Source organism: Amblyomma americanum, chromosome 3 (genome assembly GCF_052857255.1).
Source record: "Amblyomma americanum isolate KBUSLIRL-KWMA chromosome 3, ASM5285725v1, whole genome shotgun sequence".
Lineage (NCBI taxonomy): Eukaryota > Metazoa > Arthropoda > Arachnida > Ixodida > Ixodidae > Amblyomma > Amblyomma americanum.
In genome coordinates, this window is record NC_135499.1 from 212125475 (window position 1) to 212142674 (window position 17200).

The window sequence follows — 17200 nt, forward strand, 5'->3', positions numbered from 1 at the left end:
AAAACCTCGTTTCGCGCATTTTTCATATGTATTCACTCCAGTTCAATGACCGTATACTTCACCTTCTTTTGCATTGCTTTATTTACCTATTTCCAGCACCTTCTTTTACCGCCTTTATTTCTCAGAAACCTTCCCAGATAGCTCTCAGATAGCTCGTCAGCGCTGTTCAAACAACTGCGACTAAAATATGTACTTTTTTAAAGACCACTCTCTGTTACTCTTCACAAGGAGCGATCTTATCAGAGGAACACATGAAGAATTTAAGCTTGTGCGGATTAACGCCGCTATTTTGTTCTGTTACGAATGACTGGCGCTGTCTTACCCCCTTGATTCCTTTTTAAGAATGTCTTAAGTTACCGTAGCCAAATGCTGCAGCTAGGAAAGAAATGTATTAGCAGGTGCTAGCAGCCATCAACCGATTGAAAGTCTCACCACACAGGAACTTTTTATGCACGTACATGGTATCCGTGGCTCATTAATAGTGCCTGGCGCAAACTTAAGTGCGAGGGTAAGACTGTTATGCGAAATGCACAGACACGTCCAATTTGTGAAGGAATCAAGGAAAAGCGTCATTACATTCGCATTATGCTAGCTAACGTACTCAGATTAAAAAAAAACAATTATCAAATGTTTGTTAGCGCTGTTAAAATTTGGCAGATCGATAAGTCGCGAATTCGGATCACTGGGCATTTGACTTATATTTTTGCAGCTTGGGTTAGTTGTTTGAAACAGCGACTCGAGGGCCTTGAACGAACTCGAAGGCATATGGACTGTAGGAGATTTCTTATCAAACAAATGTCGCCCTATTCTGCACGCATCGGTAATCAGGAAAGGAGAAACAGGAGGTTTTTGGACTCTAGCTGGTAGCAGAACATTTGCGCCCCATTTTTCCTCACGCAGTTTTCTCATGGTGATGCCAAACATGCTGATCACAAAGAGCTGGCCACTGGGAACGTGTTAACATCAAACTTTGTACCGGGGCTCCACGAACTAATTGGTACACGACGCGAGAACGGTGTGTGGCAAATTCGTGACTCTGAATGTTAAAGGGTCAACGTAATAATTTGTACACCGACGAAGAAAGATGAATCATTGAAGATTAACAAAGAAGCCAGTTACCACTTTTATGTAGTCGAAATAAGTAACACTAGTGCACGCATGTCCACTTTCTAGTGTGCACAAAAGACATTAAAAATGTGGCCTAATTCAGGCAACAAAAGCAATGCGGTGTTATTTTATGCCAACAAAAATGGAGAGACATGTTGCTGGGTAGCTCGCTGTACAAAACATTTGCTGACATTCATTGATTCAACCTTTATTGCGCCCGCCTTTTAGTTAAGAACTTCTCTTCAAAACTCAAACCTAAACTTCATCAAAGCCGTTCTTGTCGTGACCTAACTGCAGAGCAGAGCAATGTAGACGCAAAAATAAGGTATTCGGGAGTAACGTAGCTTTAATCAATATACGTTCAGCAGATGCCAGTAGTGTCAACCCAATAAAAGCTTCGAAGTTTGTTAGGCGAGGAACACTGCACTAAGCTTGCAGAAAGGAAATAAAAAAATATGCGTACAAATTAGTTTATAAAGTACAGTATTTTTTTAAATAAAAGGGGGCTATAACTAAGGTCTAGCTTAGTCCAATATATACGGTCTCTTCCTGACCGCTTTTTTTTTTAAATTCGCGATGTACGCTTCGCACTTTAACTGTCCAGTACCAGCCATGTTTTTATGAACTTTTTATTTAAGTTTTCCTCTTAAAGCAACGTGAATAGCCGTGGTTATTTATTTCACTTAGGGCTTCAGGCGGCACCACTCTGTGGTTTTCTTCGCGCCTCAGGCGCCTGGGAGTTAACAAAGCAAAAAAAGAAGAAAAAAACGAACGTCCTCCTCCAACACAAACTGAATTTTGAAGAAAATAAAAGAAAGTTTTATTCCTTCTCGATCCCAACTTCCTATGCGTGAAAATCTGGCTGCGTATTGTTATCTCCTGTCCCCTATGGGCTGTGTGGCCCGCTTCCCCCGGGACGGTGCCAATCAGACGCATCGATTCCTGGTCGATCAAAGCAGCGTGTCACAGGGCAGGACCGGGTTGCAGCGTGACAGAAACGGCGAGGGAAACTTTATCAATGTCTTAAATTCTTGCAACGTCCTTACGGGCAGTCACAATCGACGTTCTTTCAGAATTCGCTGAATTAAAAGCACCATGAAAACCATGTTTTTCTACAGCGAGAGAAAAATTTCAGGAACGAAACACAGACAGGAGAATTATGGACTGAACCTTAGTGATAAACAGAAAAGTTCTGATTATGCTTCAAGAAGGCTTCGCTTGATTATGTTTCCCTCTGTTCCTTCAATCGAAAGCTCAGGTGTTTTGTTCCCAAATTTCTCGCCTTTGGAACCCCGGTCCCAGTTTTACCGGTGGTCGATAAAGCAGGCGCTTAATTAGAAGAGGAAACCCAGGAAGGAGCGCTCGCGCTCTGCTCTTTATTGAACGCGCGCCTGCGGCACCTCTATACGAGCTAGAAGTTAGCAGATAACAGGAATTGCCGCATTAGAACTGTGCCACTTCAACTAGCCCCAGTCGCTATAAAGCATTCGCGTGAATATTGCGACTTGCAATGCGTCGACAACTTCACAGCTGCATTGCATGCCATTTGGCTGAAGACAACGGTAAACAAAGAAAAAAAATGCTGATGGTAACCACTACACACATCCGTGCGTCCAGCGCGATAGGCCACTGGCGCGTACTGCGTCAGCGAGTACAAAAACTACTCCCTGACGCGCTCCTTATACGTTCGGAAAATAAATTATTTTCTGGTGTAATGAACGATTATCAATAACGAGGTGTTGTAGTGAAGTGAAATCAATCAATAATAAAGATATTCAGATACTAGGTCCTTTTTTGTATCTTTCTGATGAAAACACGGCTTGTTTGCCGGCTTATGTCGAGCAGTTCAGTCCCTTGAAAAGGAATCTTTGTGAAGTACTTCGAGAAGCCATTGGCGGATGTACAGTGTAGGGTATTTGTGTTCCGCCAGAGGCCTAGACTGGTGGCAGCTTTTGGCTTTCTAGTTTAGACGGCGTTTTTCCTTTACTCAAAGATTAGAAAGGTCAGAACGGAAATAAACTGATGCACTAAATGCGGTGCTTTTGTGTGAGCACCCGGGCGCTTGAAGAAACAAGAAAGAGCACAATATACGTACGCGTTTCTTGACTGTAACTATAAAACAAAGAATCATGCTAGCATATAATCCTACGGCCCTTAACTAACACTGAGATAAAAGAAAGCTGGCGCCGTCTCGTATGAATAACACAGAAGACTGAAACGAAAGAAGCGTTACAGAAACAGGTCGATAGCCGGAAACGGAAAAAGTTAGGCCGGAAGATGTCGCTGGGAAAGCACCCTTACTACAGGGCTGATCTGATTTGCTCTTTTTCCATCTGCCATCCAAGCAGTGCAAAGCAAGAGACCGATTAGCTAAGGCCAATTCAGGAAGTGCGTTCGGATAAACGAAGTACGACAGACTACAGCGCTGGCCTGTCGCACGCAAAGCCCCCTGCTTTGCGCTGCAGATCTCGAGTAGGCGTACAATACGCTTCGGATAATTGCGCGATTAAGAAAACTTCTGCTCATTATTCCGCAGTACGGGATGAAAGTACAGCGTGGTGCTTTTTCTCTGCGCCTGAGACGTTCTCGGGAAGAATGGGTTTCTTCGTAATCCCCATCAGTGGGCGAGGTCTCGCATGCATAGGTCGTAGTTAGGAACACTGGTTAGCGTTCTGGGTTTATTACGGGACTATGTGGCTGCAGATATCCCTAAGAAAGGTTGGCGGAGAAGGGTTTGTCGTGCATGCACATCAGTCCGCCTTAGTCGAGAACGACGTCGATATTGCACACGATAATCTAGCACGAGAGAGTAATTATGCATTCGATCAACATATGATCGCAAACTGGTCCAACAAAGGTGTTTATGGAAAAGGGACTGGCATGAAACAATACAGCACAGCATTGAAGTGTTGAACGAGCTCGCATTATGGGTGCGAACGAACTGTACATAAATTCCGCGATGGTATGAGGAAAATTTCTCCTCGTTTATTGCAGTGTGGTGGCGCTGTAGCAGTATTAGTGGTTGGAGCAGAATTTCCCAGTAATATCGTTGGTTTACCGAAACCATCATTATCGGTGTCACCTGCGGCGTCAAATTCGCCATGATTTGGAAATGATGTGAAATGCTTGGGAAATGGGTGTTTGACCCCTCCTTGAGAAGTCTGGAATACCTTGTGCCATGGCGCTCTTTGGCCATAGATGCCCTTGCGCCATAAAAATCCACAGTCATCATCGTTTGCCCATGTTTGCCGACAATGCAAGCTAAAAGCATTTCATGCAAAAGAACCATAAAGTGACACCAAACGCGTCGATAGAGGGGTCGGCTACACGAAATATGTCGCCACAACTCCGAAATCAGGAACAAGTGACCAAATGCAATAAAAAGCAAGTGCAAAAAGGAAATGAAGAAAACTGTTATTCACTGACTGGTATACTTTATGTCAGTCACGAAGAACATCAACGTTCGAATCGCAGTTAGCAATTTTTGTGCACGGTTTCTTTTTTAAGATAAATATAGAGAAGCTGAGATGCACTCTCCTAAACTAGTTGGCAGAAATGTCAGCAGCAACCCCACAAAGACAAACGGTGTGACCCTGAAGAAAGAAGAAACGTCAAGTTCTGCAATAAGGCTTTAGTCCTCAGCCTGCGTTAGGCATAGACCCGTGTTGTATTCCTTAGCACTTGAGATAAGTCTTCCGATCTCTCATTTGATATATGCGCATATGCACTTCATCATACGTTACAGAAGGAAAAAAAATATTGGCGTCCAGGAGAGTTCCAAAGTAGTAAACGCACCACATGAGCTTACGTTAACCGCGTTAATATTGCGAATCCAGCGAATTGAAATAATATAGAACAGTTTCATCGAGCACTTTAATTTATCGGCCGTCTGGCCTTCGTTCAGAAGAAAAAAACGCGAAGAAATGCGTTTGGCTGGCAGCGGAGCTGCGCGCTGTCGAGTTCGGGACGATTTACAGCCTAAATCCTGGCTTTTCCTGCGCTTCCCAGTCGAGTCAGGAACGGCATTCTACCTTCTTTAAATTTATCACTCCGCGAATGGCTGTGGCTGAGGAACCGGCCATGGCTGAGCGCCCTTCAGATATCCAGGTCTGCTTCAAGGGTTTTTGGCCGGGTTGAGACGGAGCATTCATATCCGCCCGAGCCGCCCTTACTTTAGTCTATTACATGCAGTCAACCCGTGCTAGCTTTTGACTGAAATTAGCGAACTGGAATTCAAGTGCATAGGAGCTAACCGCATTTAATTTGACCATCGGGTGGACCGTCTCCCACCCGTTAAATCTAGCTACCTCCTGATTGCTGCGTAAAATTAGCGCGATGGCTCTGCCGCTTTTCCTGTCGCGAGATGAAGGAAAATTTCACGGCGCTTAAGTATTTCGCCCTATAAGACCATGCTTAAGGTTACGAAACACCTAATTTGTTTGACACTTAATGTTTCCAAGTTCAAGGCCTCCAGCTACCCGCATAGAATAAAATCTTTTTGAATGAGCCATAAAGGCCGTTTTGATCGCCAGTTTAAGCTCTCTTTTTATTCTCATCTTGCCATCGCTGCATCCCCGTTATTTATTGCCTTTTTCTTCCCCGTGGCTGGCATTCAACACTCGGCGACGAACTGCGTAAAGCCCGTTTGTCAGCGCAGTTTCGTCACCCCAAAACCGCAAGCACCTTTACTTGTTTCGAGAGAGAGCACCAAGTACAAACGACCCCAAGGAATGGTGAATGCTGATGAGTATTGAGTACCACGAGGAATGCGACTCACGACCTTTGAAGTGTCCTATTACAGGTTTACGCAACACTGGCTGACAAGACAGACGCAATAGTAAACGGCATGAAATTCGAACAGAAGGTTCACGTTTATAAGTAGCTAATGTTTTTTTTTTTTTTCTGCGACTGCACCGTCGTGTAATCAACAAAGCAGCATTACAAAAGGGCACGAAAACTGAACTGCGTCATCGTCAGCACTGAAGAAGCGGAACGCGCTGCGGGCACTGCTGTAGTCGTGTAACACCGAAGCAAGAGAGCATTTGTACTCGATGCGGGCTGGGAAGTTGCGCAATTGCAAATGCTATTCTTCTTTACTTTTGTTCCGAGACGTACATATATCCTCGTATGTCGTACTTTACAACTCGACATGTGGTCAGCAGTGCGCTATTGTGATCGCTTTTGTAGTTGTTCCTTCTTATACGTGCTTCTCTCCTATTCTCGCCTGTCCTTTAGTTTATAGAGTCGGCATGGGTGCGCTTTATTGAGCCATGAATCAATCGTAAATCTCAGTCCTAATTTTAATAGAGCAGTTTCTGGGCACCTTTTCATTTGCTATATCCAAAATTATTTCTGACTTAAAACGTGAGCTAGACGCACATTTAGCTTGCGGTTTTGTTCACGAATGAAATTGTCGTAAAATAGCGCGAAAGAAAACATTTTTCTTGATAATCTCCGCAGATGACACCGGTTTAACATCAATCACAGAAACATCTCTGTTTACCTCTTTTTGGGCGCCATTTCCCATTTCTGCGCATACATTTTTTTTTTATTCTCAGCCTCACTGCCAGAAAGAAATTAACGAGAAACTCAACCGTTCAATACTAACAGCTGGATGGAATCTATACCCTTCGCAGTCCTCAAAGCGAAAGCCTTCGCTATGCCATCGCAAAGAATGAGGACGAAAAAAAGTAAATCGGTGAGCAAGACGTTCCCCAAATAGCTTTTTCTGCTTGTTTGTTTATTTAGTTATTACTCTCTGCACAACTAACTTTCATGTGCGACGTTGTCGCGTTAACACTCAGCAGGAACAGACAATGTCCCAAAAACCATTGTTATGCAGTTTCCCATATTTTCTGCGCTTTTTTTCTTCTATCTCACTGACACTGGACAATAGAATTCTCGCTCAGAGGTCGGCACACTGGTCAGGTCATTCACCCAGTTGGTAATAGGAAGCACAGAGCACCGCTGTGCGGAATTTCTTCTTTCGCACAAGGAAACTTCTGCAAATACGAAAAACAGAAACAAGCGTTTTTCTTTTTCCTCTTCCGCATCAGTTCCTCTTACACGTGTGTGCTTTATGACAGAGAAAGTTTCTTGCTGTTTCCTCAGCCTCGATGAGACCCGCGCAGATTATGGACGCGGTCCGGGAGACACAGGTTTCCCATTTCGTGTATGTAGCGCCCTCGACGCTCCGTGGTCAAGCTATTTGATTCGACTCCAGCCCACGGCTGAAGGCCGGATAGCGTGCGATGTTACTGTGCGGCTGTTTATACGAAAAAAGAACATAAGCCGGAAAATGTTCTCAGAAATTTTTCGCTGCGGGTACAATACGGTTTGTACCAGTCACGTTAAGGGCACGACGGCGTGTGTAACTAGGCGTAAGTTAGAAACATGTCAGTTGTTTTTTTTTTTTTGCTGGGGAGGAACACACTCGTTAACTTCAAGTGCTCGACGTCTTAACCCTGGCTGCAGGTGCTGTTTCCTTTTCGGTGTGGTAACTAGTGCTTAAATATGTTTTTTCTTCTTTGTTGCGCAAATACAGGTAGGGATAAGCGCGGGTCATGCGACGTCACATTAATTATACATTTGCCCTTTTTAAGCTGACGAATGTTCTGCTGCTTAGCTTTGTGCCCGCGTAAGCGTCATTCCTGTTCCTGTGTGACAGATAATAAAATGGTGCTCGTGCGTTCCAGTTTTCTTTTTAGTTAGCAATTTTCCACCTTGGATATATTCTGTGTGGAAGCCAGTTCATTCTTTTCCTCTGTGGGCGGTGTCCTCATGTATCGAAATTTGTTTTTCTCTCTATGTGTACCGTGTAGGATGTATTTCAAAAGGGGGTTTCTATTTTTTTTACGAGGTATGTTAACTTTATTCCCACCCCTTCGTAAGGCTTTGCAATAAAGCCAGAAGTGTTTTGTTAATTAATAAGTCACCATGTCAGAAAAAAATTTCGAGCCTGTACCAGCTCTTGCAATTAATACATATCTATGTTCCGTGCAGTACAAAATAAGCTGATTGTAAGTGCTAACCTCAGAATTTGCTCTTTTGCATCCGTCGTTCTCCCGCCATTTTCAAGATAATCTTTAATATCATGCTGCTGTCGGCAGCCATAGGAAAATATTTCGCCTTTTCTATTGTCATTTTTCCCTCCGCCTAGCAACAAACTATACAGAGCTCAGGCAGTCGCCTTGAGGTAATTACAAGCAAACACGTACATGAACCCGCTACAATACAACAGGATTTATGCCGAAATATATAACACAAACACGTGCAAGGTTCGTAAGAGAGACGTAGCTACACTTCAACACATAATCGGAAGTGTAGGGCACACCTAATCGGTGTTAATCCCGAAACCCTCTCGTCGAGGTGGTCGGCCGTTCTGCGCAGCTCCAGCCTCGACGACCAACTCTGGGCCGACCAGCAGGCCCTCGAGGCGGCGAAGAGACAAGATCTCGACGTCCCCACGTGGGAGACCTAGGCCCGGTCAGCTGAACCCTGCCAGACACTCAGTAAAGTCATTACTCACTCTATTTTTCATTGTCACTTCTCTGCAACCGACTGATTTGACAGGTGGCTAGAGGGTTTCGAGCTGGATAAAAATGATAAGAGTCCTCTCTTCACCCCTGGCAACACTATGATAGTGTTTATGAGATATGGCAACACGTTTGAAGTGCCTCTTGTCGCGGCGTCATTCAGATACCATATCAGCGCTATCAGTGGGCGGTATTGGGAAAATCAGCTAGAGTGGTGGTGCCTCACTGATGCGTCGGCGAACATGATGACAAAGGCAATGACAGACACGAAGGCAGACGTGTCGGCATAAAGACGAAAGTGACCGAACCCTACGTCTTCTTTGGCGCTTTGTGAAATGCGCACAAGCGATAACAAACAAATACAAAAGGAGAAAGTTTACGTTAATGTGTCCTGGCTTTTCAACCACTATAGTAATTTGTTTAATCCTTGTAATTGTAATCCTTATACTATGGTATCTGCTTAATGCAGTTCTACATCAACGATGTAGAACATGAGCAGAAAAATGAGCGAGTTTAGGCATGAATTAGATCACAGAACAAAAAAAATTGACACTGGCCCTTGAACCTTGTCCAAAGGGAATTTAATTGCTGTCTCGGGCTGCTCAAGATGTCTTTGACCCACTGTAACACGAATTTTCGTAGCATGGGTTTGCTTTTACAGAGCTGCACGTGGCAACCTCGCATACCTGTACACATATCCAATAAAATCAAAAGCATAATAGGCAAGTGGAGGGAATTCTAGAGGAGGGTGTCTGCAAGATGTCTGACACCATTCTTTCACTTTTTGGGCCTCATGAAGGGTGTATTTTTTCAAGACACAGCGGCCGCCATTTGGAGTCTATGAAACACGGTGAAAGGCTGCCGCGCTTCTAATCGGCTTACTTCCGTATGCTTCAGCCCGCAACGCTAAAGCTGCGTGATGTACGACAATATGAGTCCTGCGACGTCACATGAATACCCTTTATAAGCGAGCTTTAATTTATAAGAACGACCTGGGTGGAGAGGTGCCTGTTCCTTCGGCCTCTTTTCCTACGCTTACGCCGGACATACGTTTTACAGACAGCAAAAGCTTAAGCTGACTGGAGTCCGATATATGCCATGCGAACCAGATTTGTGCGTACACCCAAGTATCCTGTCGGAATCATTAAAACTTCGGACTCCTGTGTGGACGGTTCCGCCGCCCTGAAGCTAGATCTTTCAGCCGCCGTCCTCGCAGCAACTGGCCCAGGGACCCGAGCGCATCGCATTTCGTCGCCTGGCGCGCGGATACTCCCCGCACAGCTGTTGTTTGAACGTTTCTTGGAGCAATTTCGGTCTAACGAGCTGCATTTCGCAAAGATAGTCACGTATGAAACTTTGTGTGAAAGTTAATGTACGGCGCGTGGCGGACGTGAGGCTCACAAAGAATACTGCTGTATTCGCAAGCTCGTTAGTGAGAATGTTATGCAGGTGGCCTGAGACTATCTGGTATACGAGAGGGGCCCCTCTTGGGAACGTCCCATATGCCTTAATGTTAATCCTTACATGGATGAGAGCGGGCGCATTTGTGAAGAGGAGCGCGGAGCGAGTGTGGTTGCTTTACAGCTATTACTATCATTGATTTGTCCCCGTGAAAAGAGATAACTGCTCTTGCTGCCCCTATTCTTCGGAATGAATACCTCACCATTTTTGACGTGAATCCGACTGGGTATTAGCCCCAGCTATCAGAGCGACGAGTTGATTACTTGAGTCCCCTGGTTGCATCATGGACTCCGTCACAATTACGTAGGCAGGGAGGTTATCGCAGTCCACGGGTTATCCTGGCTCGGGCACATTCTCTGGGCTTTGCTCACAGGCCTTATCGGTCATGTAGAACATCTGGAGTAGTGGCGCAGTTGTGTAGTAGATGTCGTTATCTTATCTGCTGAGCACACGTTACAAAAGAACTAACGACTTGACGTCATTCGCAGCTGCGTACTATGCTTTACTTGTTTTCTTGCCACTTTTTTGTCTCCCAAATCACTATTTAGTGGTAGTTTGTGCTGCCTTTTGTCTCTTTTTTTTTGCCCCCGCTGTAACTAGCAGCTCTGCAAATGCCAGAATGTGTGGTTTTGGTGCTTTGACAGGTTGTCGATGAGCTTTTACTTTGGGTCCAAGTTATCTTGTACGGCATGATGGTGGAACAAAGAGCATTATTGAAATTATTATTACATTGCTCAGTATAGTTGTCAGCGCAGGGAAATACCTCGCGCACTCTGCGCACCAAGCTGACGGTGCTGACAGTGCGCAGCTTGAAACAGAGAGGGTACGCTTTAGCTCTGCACAGATGGGTATCGTCCACTACGCACCCTGCTAAGATCTTCGCGCTTTGGAATGAGGGTTTCAACGTCCTCCAGGGGCACGGGAGTTAGAAAGGAGACCGCAATAATTTCAGTCGCTTGTGGTTCTTCAGTGTGCATTGACATCGCAAAGCACAATGGCGCATTTATATTTCGCCTGTGCCTAAATCGGCCGGGATTCAAATGCGAGACCTTGAACTCAGAAGCCGAACGACAAAGCTATTGAGCCGTCATGGCGGGTAACTCCACACAGTCTTCTTGGCCACACATTCGCCTGCACACCGGTGCTAATTCTCATATCACGAGGGTGAATGGTAGAATCGTGGGTGCAACGTTTTGGGATACTCGAATCGCGTTATAATGAAACGGCTTACTTCAAATTTGTTGTAACGAGGTTCAACTCTACATAGAAGGAGCCCAAAAGTAGTGCAAAAGAGAAAAAGCTGGATAAGCAACTAAAGTTTTGATGAAGTGTAGTCTGCTGAATAAACCTATCTCCCATCATCAGAGTTTCCTACGCAGAACCTCACGCTTTTTTTTTTTAGCTTTTGCCGAACGAAGCCCCGTGTGTTTAATGTACTCAACGAGGGACCAGGAAGGTCCTCTTATGATATAATTGTGAACACCCGAAATTAATCAATGTAGATCGTGAAGTCTAGCTTCTGAAACATCCTAGCGGTGCAGAAACCAGCGCAGACGACGCAGGCTATGAGGAGGAAATCAGCAACAGCGCCAGCTGAGACGACGAAGCATCGACACTGACGGACAAGTTTGTCGAGTGGTGACAGCGGGGAAACGCTGAAATCTGAGAAACAATGCAGGCCGGCGGGGCACTCAAGCTGATAAGAAAACGGTAGTAACAGGAAAATAGGAAAGCAAGAGCCCGGATGCGCTCTGTCTGCGAGTGGCGTGAAGTAGACAGGAAGAGCCGATGGAGGGTTAACCTTGTAACGCCCAGGCAGTTAAAATCTCCGACAGAAGTTCATAACAACATAAGTTTCTCGTAATTGCCTCGGACATTGCGTAAATGTGGAAGCAAACTGTCAATATAAGAAATTACTTGTTTGTAGGTAAACTAATGCAAAATAGTATAATTTATGGGCGTCTAGAAATGATGCAACTGCGCACGCATACTCAAGCCCCTGCACTAAACCAAAAAAAAAAGGAATATGAAAACACCCATTGATATTGCAATACGCCCGCTGAAATTTTAAACTGATTTGCTGGACAGGTTCGCTTCTGCAGTGATTTATCTGACAACAGGACTGCTGCTCCTGTTGCAACTGAGACCTTGCTTTGAGAAACAGGTTGGGTATGCAATTGCACATTACTATAAGGATGCTGTGTCGCTTTGTAAGTGATAACGAAAGCTATTGACATTTGGTAAGGTGTGGGTCCGGACTAGCTAGTAAACCATGCTTGGCACAAGTGCACCGAAAAGAGGGCTAATGAAGACGACAGACAAGCAAAGTACGACCGATAAAAAAAAAGCGCTTGCCTCTCGTCTTCATTCGTCCTTGTGTTTTTTGCCCGCTTGTGTCAGTCTATTGGCGTTTATATGCCCTGTATCACGCCTGATCCGCTGCGAATTCTAGGGATCACGAAAAAGCAAGGGAAAGTGTAAAGACAAAGCAGGCCATATAAAGAAAAGAGAACAACCTGCCAGGCATTCCCGAAATTGAAAAGGACGGGTCTACGATACGCTACATATATAGCTCCCACAAGAAAGTTCACGATTACTCGAATGTTACTTCGTTTCTAAGCGCTTTCTTTGTATTACCCTTACTCGTCCACATTTAGCTGCAGCCTTCAGTGAAAGTGACCGTGCCTTTTATATGTCAGTTTGCTAAGCATGTTCTGAAACCGCCAAGTTTGAAAGTAACTCCATTTGAAAGTAAGGCTATGCAGGCAGATTTATGTCATTACAGAAACTGCCGTAGTAAAGAATGACTTTACATTAGGTGAACTTCGGTGTGTGCCGTTGTAAATTGCTCGAACGGGAGAAATTTTGAGACGTTCTCCGCGTATCGTCATCGCGTGTCGTAACCGATGTAATAGAAAAGGTTGGGGCAGATTTATATACGAACTAACACTTATGAAAGCCATCATTAATAAGGGGGCAAAAGAAGAAGTTTCGGGCGAATGCCAGGTGATCTTGGCCGACGAGAAAACGAACCATTCTTGGTTGTCGAAAGGCAGCAGCTTAGCTGCGGTCCTTAATCGATAACGAGCATATAATACGTTGCGTAACTCTTTGTGCGGCCGTTTTATTGCTCGTGGCAGCTGTAAAAAAACGGAGAACACGTGATGATACTAAAACGCAAGCGGCAGTAGCTGTGCCTCCTGGAAAACGCTGGTTTTCAAATAAGTTACAACTTGCCGATGCAACAGCACATGAACTTTTACTCCGCTGAGTGTGCCTTAAAAGGCAACCATCTGGTGAGTACCAGTAATTTCTTGATCCTCTATAAAAGATTCGCCGTTTCATGAACGCCAGATGGCGTGAAGTTTGCACCAGATCAAGCTGACACGTGAAACAATGAGTGATTCAAAGATTGCTTGCGCACAGATATTCAGATAAAAGCGCTTATTAATCTATATCTTTCGCTTTCACCTGTGACGTAACACGTGCAACAATTATGTGTGTAGTTCAAAGAACGCTTAAGTCACGGTCATTGTTCCTTGTTGGCTGCTCGCACCTCATGGTGCTCGACGCGCTGAGAGGCGCAAAATTGGTGAACGACGCTTCCAGCATCGTCGCGTCACGTGTAAAGTAGTCGTTCTTGCGTTAAGCAACATCGGTCGACGCCGTCAGACAATGGTTCCTCCCTCTTGCCCAAGGACCGCGCAAACTCATGGGAGTTTTTAGCCCCGAATCGCGCCTGGTCACAAGAAGGGAGATAAGAGGGAACGATCCGACGGCCAAAAAAGCAGAGAGCGGAGGGTGGATTTGGCTGGATGCCGCGAAGGAAGTGCACAAGAAAGCTTCTACTCATATCGGCATGTTCGCGGGTGACGCCGCTCATCTGCGCGAGAAATCGGCAGCCACCGCTGTCTCTGGCCAACCGGTGGTTTTCTCGAACGCATGCTTCTAAGCTATAGCGGCGGTTTGATAGTGTGCGTGGCTCGGAAATCGGATGCCAGTGCGCCGACTCGGGGCAGCTGTTTAGAGGCTGTCGCATTCAGACCGGACCGGGTGTCGCCTTTCCGTGCTCGCATCGCCGTTCTTGTTTCATTTATTTTTATCATTTTTCTGGCAACCGAAGGCTGTTTTCTTTGACTTCTCGAGGACGCTGTTGACTGCAACTGTACTACGTTCGGCGGTCACAGTACAGCGAGATTCAGCTACAGATGGGTAGAATTAAAGCTGTGTGCTAGTTAGGAGCTCGGCTAGTCTGAAGTCTACTTTATTGGATTGAGGCAGCGCTTCCTTGCTATTCCGCTGCCGATTGAGGACTCGGGTGAACTTGGATGAACGAAGACAGTCGTCTGTGAAGCGTTGACCTTTACCATCAGAGGTGCTTCCAGTGAATGAAGTGTGACGAATCGTCACACACACCGGGACGTGCTACGCCCCGTACGACTGACGTAGTGATTTCGTGCGTCGTCGCATCAGGCTCCGGTTCAAGTTCGCGATAAGAGCTAGTCATCTGTTCTTGCAAGGTAAGTATACGTAGCGTCGACTACCCTTGTGGAACAGGAGTGCATGCGCCTTCTTTTTTTTTTTATGGAGAAACAGTGTTCACTAGCTGTCATTCATTGCCGCTTCCGGAACGTACTCATGTGCCCTTTGGGAGCGACATCCCTCGTCGCGTTAACTCTTACCTTGTTCGTGCCTGGCCCTTCAGTCGTGTAACACTTTCAGTGCGTCGTAGGTCACCCACACATCACGTCATTTATCCAGGCTATGCGGCCTCGAATACTGGGTCACATAATGAAGCAGCGGGTCAGATTCTATTGCGAGGTCCAAAGAGGTGGACCTGAGTATAAAATCTGTCCCACGGCTTCATTGTGAGACCCAGGATTCGTGTCCACACAGCATAAAAAAATGACGTGACCCACCAGTGACCGGCTACGCAGCGAACGTGTTCAAATTGCAAAAAAGGGTTTTGTTAGGGCGCCTTTTTAATGCGTACAGCTTTTCCGCCGGGTACTCGGCAGTTTCTAATGCGGCACTTGCGCATGAAGTACAGGCCTGGGAGGGATTCGTCTTCTAGGCTGTTCCTAAAGACGTTTGCAACCCATATTTTCTACTTCGTTTATATCATTGCTTTGCGTAGACACCACCGATGTTCAAAGACCTGGTTCATGTCGCTAGCTGCTAGCCGCATTTTCAACGTTTCATGAACTTACATAACTTATTATAATAACTTAGTATAACAAGTTTACTGAAGAATTATGACAGGCGTTGCTTCTCGCAGTTGTTCTTACGCGCGCATGATAGTGCCGGTACACTTTTGAAACAACAAAAAAAAAACGAAACGCAGATGATCGAGACTTGACCGTGCAATACTCAGCCTGATACTATCTGCCGGTTTCACATGCCCTCACGGGCTGTTGGGGATAGGTATGACAAGTAGCTTGATAAGGTAACGAAAAATTCGGAGGGGGAGGGGGTGCTTTGCCTTGCTTTGGAAACAGCCTAGCAAAAAACGGCCACCGTGGTCTGGGTCCTCAGTCAAATGGCGCTGATCAAGCGAAAGATACGACACTCTCGTGATATTTGAAAAGCTGTGCTTGAGAAGGAACTTGCGCCATGGTGATTTTTGGACTGCTCTGCCCTTGCACTAATAATGTTTATCACCATAACTTACCTGTTTTCTTGGCACCATTAAGAGTGAAAGTGCAATTATTTAAATGTATATTCTTGTTTGAGCGCAAAATGTGACTGGTACAGCGCAGGACCCTTCCCCCTATGGGTCAGACTTGTCGAGAGTAAACGGAGGACAGCGCCTTCATCAAACTGGGCTGGCGCAGGGAGTTACTTTCAGGGGCGAAGCATTTGGGGCGCTTGAACTTTAACAAAACGCCAAACTGTGTCCTCAGAATTTCACAAGCTTGTTTCGTAGTGTTTTGCCTCGAATACTTCAGGCGCCACTTGTGCGGGTGTTGTGAGCTGGAAAGGCGATCAGTGTGGTCTGTGCAGAAACGACGTAAAATTTGGCGGCTTCCTCTGTGTGACCGAAAATAACGTCACATGTTCGGTGGCGCATATAGGATTCCTTGTGAAACTGCAGTAATATTGTAAGTAGTATTGAATGAGGCATCACTGAATGCAGAAAGCATTCACGCAGCAAACAAGTCGGATGTCGATGGAACCGTGTGTTTAAAATTCGATAATCTAGGATGTTTTAAGCTAGTCAAAGGAGTCGATGTCTCAAAGTAACGAAGTCATGCTATCCCTTTAAAAGGAACAGATGCTTCAAATTACGCTCTGTAAATAAAATAATTGTTTTTTTTGGGGGGGGGGAAAGGAAATGGCGCAGTATCTGTCTCATGTATCGTTGGTCACCTGAACCGCGCCGTAAGGAAAGGGATAAAGGAGGGAGTGAAAGGAGGGTAGAATAGGTGCCGTAGTGGAGGGCTCCGGAATAATTTCGACCACCTGGGGATCTTTAACGTGCACTGGCTTCGCACAGCACACGGGCGCTCTGTAAAGTGCAAATACCGGTGCAGTTTTAACTTTAATAGGAAGGAAAGTGCATGTGCGCGACTGTGGGACGTAGCAGGGGGCTGACTTGCTCTTGCTGTTTAGTTGAGGGTCCTAATAGACCGCGCTTGATAAGCAGAGTTCTAATCTTATCGAAGCAGGAAGTGGCCGGCGCGTGAAGTGTCCTTGCCTAACTTCGTACTTCTGCAACCACAAGTGCAAACGAAGCGTAACTGTTCAGATGCAGGCGCGAGTTGCGAAGTGGTGTTTTTGTCGTACCGTCATTGCTGTTGTTTAAGAAGCAAATCGTAAACATCATCTTAAAAAGGAATATCAATCGCTGTCCGCTTTTCTGTACGCATGCAGAAGAATAAAACATGAAGGGCAATTTTAGCAGATTGCTTATAAAAATTCTTATTCGCTAGTACGTACTTAATTTTAGAGATGCAGTGACTACCATGAACAGCGCTTCTGTTTCTCGCTCTGAGTACAAAGCTTTGCCGCCACAAACACGTGGAGCGTCTGTGGCCACGGACGTTTCGTTTACGTGGGTCTTACTGTTGACTTCTACGGCGACGCAACTATTGAAG